Source organism: Microcebus murinus, chromosome 10, assembly GCF_040939455.1.
Source record: "Microcebus murinus isolate Inina chromosome 10, M.murinus_Inina_mat1.0, whole genome shotgun sequence".
In the NCBI taxonomy this organism is placed as follows: Eukaryota; Metazoa; Chordata; class Mammalia; order Primates; family Cheirogaleidae; genus Microcebus; species Microcebus murinus.
Genome location: NC_134113.1, coordinates 101,653,735 through 101,661,388, shown reverse-complemented (window position 1 = coordinate 101,661,388; position 7,654 = coordinate 101,653,735). Strand labels below are relative to the sequence as shown.

General features: G+C 43.1%; 1 pseudogene; it reads right to left on the bottom strand.

The window, feature by feature from the left end:
* Positions 1-891: 891 nt before the first annotated feature.
* LOC142873468 (uncharacterized) lies at positions 892-1,016 on the bottom strand (annotated as a pseudogene).
* Between the last annotated feature and the right edge of the window lie 6,638 nt (positions 1,017-7,654).

The following is a 7,654-nucleotide window of genomic DNA, read 5'->3' as shown; positions in this document are numbered from 1 at the left end:
TGCTGCGTCCGGGCGGGAGGGAGCCGGCGCACAGCCCGCGTCCGTCCGCCGGGCGCGGCGCCGTCCTGGCCTCAGCCCTGCGGGCGGTGCACACACGTGCACGAGTGCGTGTGTGGGTGGCCTTTTAAGCTGGTCAGGACAGCATCATTTTCACGAGGGGCTTCAGTGCCCCTCCGCTTGCAGTGGAGCCATCTGAGGTCACTGGGCCTGCTTTGAGCTGTGGCTTTACTGCTGGCAAAGGACCCTGCATATTTATCAAGGGTACTGAAAAAAGCGGAGGATGCTGTCTGATGCCACTGCTCATTGGGGTCCCCAGGCACCAAGAGTGGGGTAGCCGTCAGCAGTCTCTGGACTAAGGCTTTGAGAATTCTTTGCTTTGTTCCTTCTATCTCTAAAAGTTTTTTTAAAAAATGTGTAGCATTTTTTAATGCTCCATAGCATAAGCCTTATTCTACTAGGTAAGTGAACAGTGAGTTCTTGCTGGGTAGCCTCAGCTTCTCCCTTGACTGGCCAGTCAGAGAGCGAGCAGGGAAAAGTTGTACCTTTGAATCTTGTTTATGCAAGTAGCCGCATTTTCCCTATTTTAAAGCTAAAGCTTTCCTTTTTTGGAAAGGTTTTCTTTTCTTCCCTCCTGTTTAGCGTAGAGCCTAAAACTCTTCTGGCTTGTCCCTGAAGCTGGTTTTAGACATAAGCTGTGTCTGTGAGTGGGAGGGTGTCGGTGCGGAGCATCTCATTCAGAGTTTGAAGAAGTAGGGGCTGCAGGAAGAGAGCCAGAGTCACAAATTTATTCTCACCACACTCAAATGTGCAAAAAAAAAAAAAAAGCTCAAAAGGCAATATCTTCATTTCTGCGAAATGTCTTTGTAAGTTCTCACCCTGCTAGACAGTGGTGTGGGGTAAGGCTGGACAACGAGGTGAGGATTATATGTTATTTTAATTTTTAAAATTTTACTAAGATATTAAGCTGGTAAGAACAGACACTACACTTGATTTTAGCCAAAAGGCCAAGAAGCGATGAGGATTATATTTTAGTCTAATACAATAAACATAGTTAGATCCAAGAATTTAGATGGTAAACAGTCCAGTTTAGCCATAATGCTCAGTCTTTTGGTTTTCCACTCCTCCCCGGAAGACGGCATCTCCGTGCATGGGAGAGGGGTGTAGAGTGATGGTTTTGCATCTATCCTGTGGCCTCCCCATCTCTGCTAGTTTCTGCTGTGGAGCTGCTGGGCAGGCAGGGCTCCCCCTGAGCTGCTGACTGCTAAGGAGAAGCTGGTCCTGCTCCTAGGCCTCCTGCTGGCCTTGGTGGCCGATGTCTGTGGCCAGAATCACGGCCTGTTCTCTTTCTGCTTTTGAAGACCCAGGGGTTCCCTTGTTGACTGCCCTATCTTGACTCTCAGGGTGATATGGACCGTCCTATGCTCCTATCCCAGGGCTTCAGTGCAGTGGCCCGCCCCTGTAAGGCAGTACCCTCTGGAATGCTCCCACCAGGTGCTCGGTCAGGGCCCCACGCCCTTTGGGAATGAAGGGCTGCTGAGGGAGAACTGGAGAAAGGCAGGCTCTACTTCTAGCAAAGAGTTTGCTTTGATGTGGCTGCTCCAGCTTGGTGCAGGAAGCCTCCGAGGGGCTCTTCTTCCAGACTCCCAAATGTGAGTGAGACACAGAACCTACTCTTTACTCAACAGTCCTTCAAAAACCTACCAGTAGGCTGGGCGCGGTGGCTCACGCCTGTAATCCTAGCACTCTGGGAGGCCGAGGCGGGCGGATTGCTCGAGGTCAGGAGTTCAAAACCATCCTGAGCGAGACCTCGTCTCTACTAAAAATAGAAAGAAATTAATTGACCAACTAAAAATATATATACAAAAAATTAGCCGGGCATGGTGGCACATGCCTGTAGTCCCAGCTACTTGGGAGGCTGAGGCAGGAGGATCGCTTGAGCCCAGGAGTTTGAGGTTGCTGTGAGCTAGGCTGACGCCACGGCACTCACTCTAGCCTGGGCAACAAAGTGAGACTCTGTCTCAAAAAAAAAAAAAAAAAAAAAAAAAAACCTACCAGTAATTCATCCATCACCCACACCCCACAATATAACACTACTATGTGAAAAGCTATATTCTAAGCACTTTAACACATCCCTTATTTAGTTTTCATAACAATCTTGGAAGTAGGGAATATTATTACTACTGTTTTACAGGTGAGGAAACAAAGCATAAAGAGATGAAGTAATTACCCAAGGTTGAACCGAGATTTGAACTCAGGCAGTCTGGATTCACAGTCTACATTCTTATCTGTGATTTTGGCTCAGAGTGGAAAGATTGAACCCCATGTCTATCTGCTTTCTCTTCCCCTGCTTTACTTCTTCCCATAATAACCATAATCTAGGATCAGAAAAGGTGGGCTTTGGTGGATGCCTTTTTTGGCTTCCACCCATCTACACCTAGATGCTCAAAATAAACAGCATTTTGCTATAAAATAAGCTTTTAAAGAAGTAAAAACTAAAAACTAAAAAAGAAAAAGAAAGGTAGACTTTGTCTTCTTTTCATTCCTGTTTGGATGGGGTGCATCCTATGTGGAATTCTATAGTAATAGTTCAAAGGGAGAATAATTTAGAAAATCCTCTTTATCAATAAAACCTGGCTATCAAAAATATTGTCTTGCTGGAAAACCTTATTTTGGACATGAGAAGCAAAATATTAACTATTCTTTCTCTTTGCATTCCTGTTGTGAAAATCCTGATTATTCTTTAGATAATATTTTGATCTGTCTGGCTGAATGGAGGGAAACTGGAAAAGAGAAAAGCACCTGAATATATTTCAAAAACTTCCTATTAATAATCATGTAAATTTTAGAGGAAACAGCTGTAATTATTATTGGTTATAATAATGGTTTTGATTTGGCAAGATCTGTCTGGATTTGGACCTCACTCCCCATCTCATAAGCATCACTTTGAAATAAACAGAATGAAGGGTTTGGAAAACAGTTTATCTACCATGTAACACTGTGACTCTGGCTCAGGGGTCAACAAATGTTTTCTGTAAGAGTACAGAGAGCAAATATTTTTTAGCCTTTGTGGATCACATGGTTTCTGTCACAATTACTCAATTCTGCTATCATAGCCTGACAGCAGCTATAAACATGTAAATGAATGATTGTGGCAGTATTCCAATAAAACTTTATTTATAAAAACAACAGACCAGATTTGGCCCCACAGGTTGTAGTCTGCTGACCCCATTATAGAATTTAAGCAGAAAGAGACAAGTCTAATTCCCACTTGAGAGGTAACTGTTGATCCCCTGCTGCATGGATATTGTGTTAGACACTACGGGGATACAAAGGCACCAAATGCCTGCCCTGTGAGGCAGGAGGCATATACATGGCAAGGGAAGCCACGATGAAGTGTGAGTGCTGCTTTTTTTTTTTTTTTTTTTTTTTTTTGAGACTCTCTCACTCTGTCACCCCGGCTAGTGTGCAGTGGCATCATCATAGCTCACTGCAATTTCAGACTTCCAGGGTCCAGCCTCCCAAGTAGTTGGGACTATAGGCACACACCAAGGCGCCCAACTAATTTTTCTATTTTTTAGTAGAGATGGGGTCTCACTCTTGCTCAGGCAGGTCTCAAACTCCTCAGCTCAGGCAACCCTCTCACCTTGGCCTCCCAGAGTGCTAGGAGTACAGGTGTGAGCCACCGAGCCCCAGAGTGAGTGCTTCCGACATTTGGCTGTGGTACTGAAACTGCACCCTCATGCAGTTTATTCAAACCATTCATGGGAATGGTTTCTATTTCTCTTTACTGCTAGGGTGATTTTTGGGTGTAAAGCCCAAAGGACATTTTTAGGGAAAATGTCTATTGGGAAGTATATTTTAAAATACACTTGAACTTGTAGACAACTAAACACTCCGAGTGACTCAAACTAGTTCAAGACTAGTTTCATGGAAACGGGGTCCTACAGTGAGACCCTAGGTATTGTGCTATGTAGCAGCAAAGGGTTGCTGTAGGGTACTGAAGAAGCCAGCAATTTGAAGATACCTTAATTTTGAATAGTGGGAAAAGCCTAGGGTGAAAGGTAGGTGGCCTGGGCTGCTAAGTCACTGTGTGTACTTAGGCAAGTCACTTAACTTCTCTGGGCCATATATTCTCCTTTGTGAAAAATGAAGCTGTAAAAAGAGTTGTTTCCAAAGATACTTCTAGCTCTTAAACTCTGTGTTTAATGTGTGTTTATTTTAAATACTTCCTGTGTAACTCAGGTGCAGGTCTGAATTTTAGTGTGGAAAAGTTAAGGGCTAGAAATTTGGAGTTTTTTCTTTTAATTGAAATGGAGCAAAAAGCAGGATACAAAATCAACATACAAAAATCAGTAGCAGTTCTATATGCCAATAGTAAACAATCTGAAAAAGAAACAAAGAAAGTAATCCCATTTATAATAGCTGGAAATAACGGCCGGGCGCTGTGGCTCACGCCTGTAATCCTAGCTCTTGGGAGGCCGAGGCGGGCGGATTGCTCAAGGTCAGGAGTTCAAAACCAGCCTGAGCAAGAGTGAGACTCCGTCTCTACTATAAATAGAAAGAAATTAATTGGCCAACTGATATATATATAAAAAATTAGCCGGGCATGGTGGCGCATGCCTGTAGTCCCAGCTACCCGGGAGGCTGAGGCAGAAGGATCACTGGAGCCCAGGAGTTTGAGGTTGCTGTGAGCTAGGCTGACGCCATGGCACTCACTCTAGCCTGGACAACAAAGCGAGACTCTGTCTCCAAAAAAAAAAAAAAAAAAAAAGCTGGAAATAAGATAAAATACTCATGAATAAACTTAATCAAAGAAGTGAAAGATTTCTGTAATGAAAACTATAAAACATTGATGAAAGAAATTGAAGAGGACACCAAAAAATGGAAATATATTACATGCTTATGGATTGGAAGAATCAATATTGGTTTTCTTTTTCTTTCTTAATTTTTTTTTTTTGAGACAGAGTCTCACTCTGTTGCCCAGGCTAGAGTGCCGTGGTGTCAGCCTCGCTCACAGCAACCTCAAACTCCTGGGCTCAAGCGATCCTCCTGCCTCAGCCTCCCCAGTAGCTGGGACTACAGGTATGTGCCACCATGCCTGGCTAATTTTTAAAAATATTTGTAGTAGAGACAGGATCTCACTCATGGTCAGGTTGCTCTTGAACTCCTGACCTCAAGTGATCCTCCTGCCTTGGCCTCCCAGAGTACTAGGATTACAGGCATGAACCACTGCACTCGGCCTTGGAAGAATCAATATTGTTAAAATGTTCATACTACCTATAGCAATCTACAGATGCAATGCAATTCTCATCAAAATACCAATGACATTCTTCACAGAATTGGAAAATAATTCTGAAATTTATATGGAACCATGAAAGACCCAGAATAGCCAAAACCATCCTGAGAAAAAAGAACAAAACTGGAGGAATTGGCTGATCGTGGTGACTCATGCCTATAATCCTAGCACTCTGGGAGGCCGAGGTGGGTGGATTGCTCAAGGTCAGGAGTTCAAAACCAGCCTAAGCAAGAGTAAGACCCTGTCTCTACTAAAAATAGAAAGAAATTAATGGGCCAACTAAAAATATATAAAAAAGTAGCCAGGCATGGTGGTGCATGCCTGTAGTCCCAGCTACTCAGGAGACTGAGGCAGAAGGATTGCTTGAGCCCAGGAGTTTGAGGTTGCTGTGAGCTAGGTTGACACCATGGCACTGTGGCCCGGGCAACAGAGTGAGACTCTGTCTCAAAACAAAACAAAACAAAACAAAAAAACTGGAGGAATCACATTACCTAACTTAAAATTATACTACAGAGCTATAGTAACCAAAACAGCTTTGTACTGGCGTAAAAGCAGACACATAGACCAATGGAACAGAATTGAGAACCCAGAGATAAATCCACACATCTATAGGGAACTTATTTTTGTCAAAGTTGCCAAGAACATACAGTGAGGAAAGGACAGTCTTTTCAATAAATGGTACTGGGAAAACTGGATATCCATATACAGAAGAATGAAACTAGATCCTTATCTCTCGCCATATATAAAAATCAAGTCAAAATAAATTAAAGACTTAAATATAAGACCTGAAACGATGAAACTATTGAAAGAAAACACTGGGGAAATGCTTCAGGACATTGGTCCGGGTCAGGACTTCTTGAGTAATACCCCCAAAGCACAGGCAACCAAAGCAAAATTGGACAAATGGGATCACATCATGCTAAAAAGCTTCCGCACAGCAAAGGAAACAATCAACAAAGTGAAGAGACAATCTATGGAATGGGAGAAAATATTTGCACACTACCCATCTGACAAGGGATTAATAACTAGAATATATAAGGAACTCCAACAACTCAATAGTGAAAAATCAAATACTCCTATTTTTTTTTTTTTCAGAGAAACCTACTGATTTATCAATGCCTTAGACCAACTCTACCCTTTCCTGTGAGGCTTCTTTCCATGGGGTACCCAGCAGGGCCTAGAATAGATGACACTTTTCACTGTTCCTTGAGGGAGGCTGGCCCTGCCCTGGGAAACAAGCCACCATCTCTGCTAGGAGTGAAGCAACTTCCTCCCTGACTGTGGCAGGCATGGCCTTCCTCTCAAGAGTCTGCAGGTGCCATGTCTGCTTCTAGAATTCTGGAGGGCATGCTGGTAGCTCTGACTCAAGCGGTGCAAACGCAATAGATATAGCCCAAACATTTGTACCCCTGTAAAAATTTTGAGGGGCGAATAAAAGGTTACTCTGAGGTGACAACCCACAGGGTGAGATGTTGAAGAAGCTAGAAAGAAAAGATGGTCCCAGTCAAGCAAACAGACAAATAATCGTATTTAAAAACAGGCAAAGGATCTCAACAGACAGTTCTCAAAAGAAAACATACAAATGGCCAACAGGTATATGAACAAATGTTCAACATCATTAGTCATCAGAGACATGCAAATCAAAACTACAATAAGATATGATCTCACTGCAGTTAAAATGACTTTTATCAAAAAGACAGGCAATAACAAATGCTGGCAAGACTGTGAGAAAGGGGAACCCGCATACACTGTTGGTGGGAATGCAAGTTAGTGCAAGCACCATGGAGAACACTATGGAGGTTCCTCAAAAAACTAAAAATAGAACTACCCTATGACCCAGAAATCCCACTGCTAGGTATATATCCAAAAGAAGGTAATTTAGTATATCGAAAAGATATCTGCACCCCTGTTTACTGCAGCACTATTCACAGTAGCCAAGAGCTGGAATCAACCTAAGTGTCCACTAATGGATGAATGGATAAAGAAATCATGGTACATATAAACAATGGAATATTATATAGCCATTAAAAGAGTGAAATCCTGCCATTTGAAACAACATGGATGGCTGGGTACAGTGGCTCATGCCTGCAGTTCTAGCCTTCTGGGAGGCTGAGGCAGGAGGATCACTTGAAGTCAGGAGATGAGGAACCTGAGCAAGAGCAAGATCCCGTCTCTACTAAAAATATTTTTAAGAATCAGCCAGGTATGGTGGCACTCTCCTATAGTCCCAGCTACTTAGGAGGCTGAGGCAGGAGGATCTCTTGGTTCCAGGAGTTGGAGGTTGCTGTGAGCTAGACTGATGCAACTGCACTCTAGCCCAGGCAACAGACCAAGACTCTGTCTCAAAAAAAAAAAAAA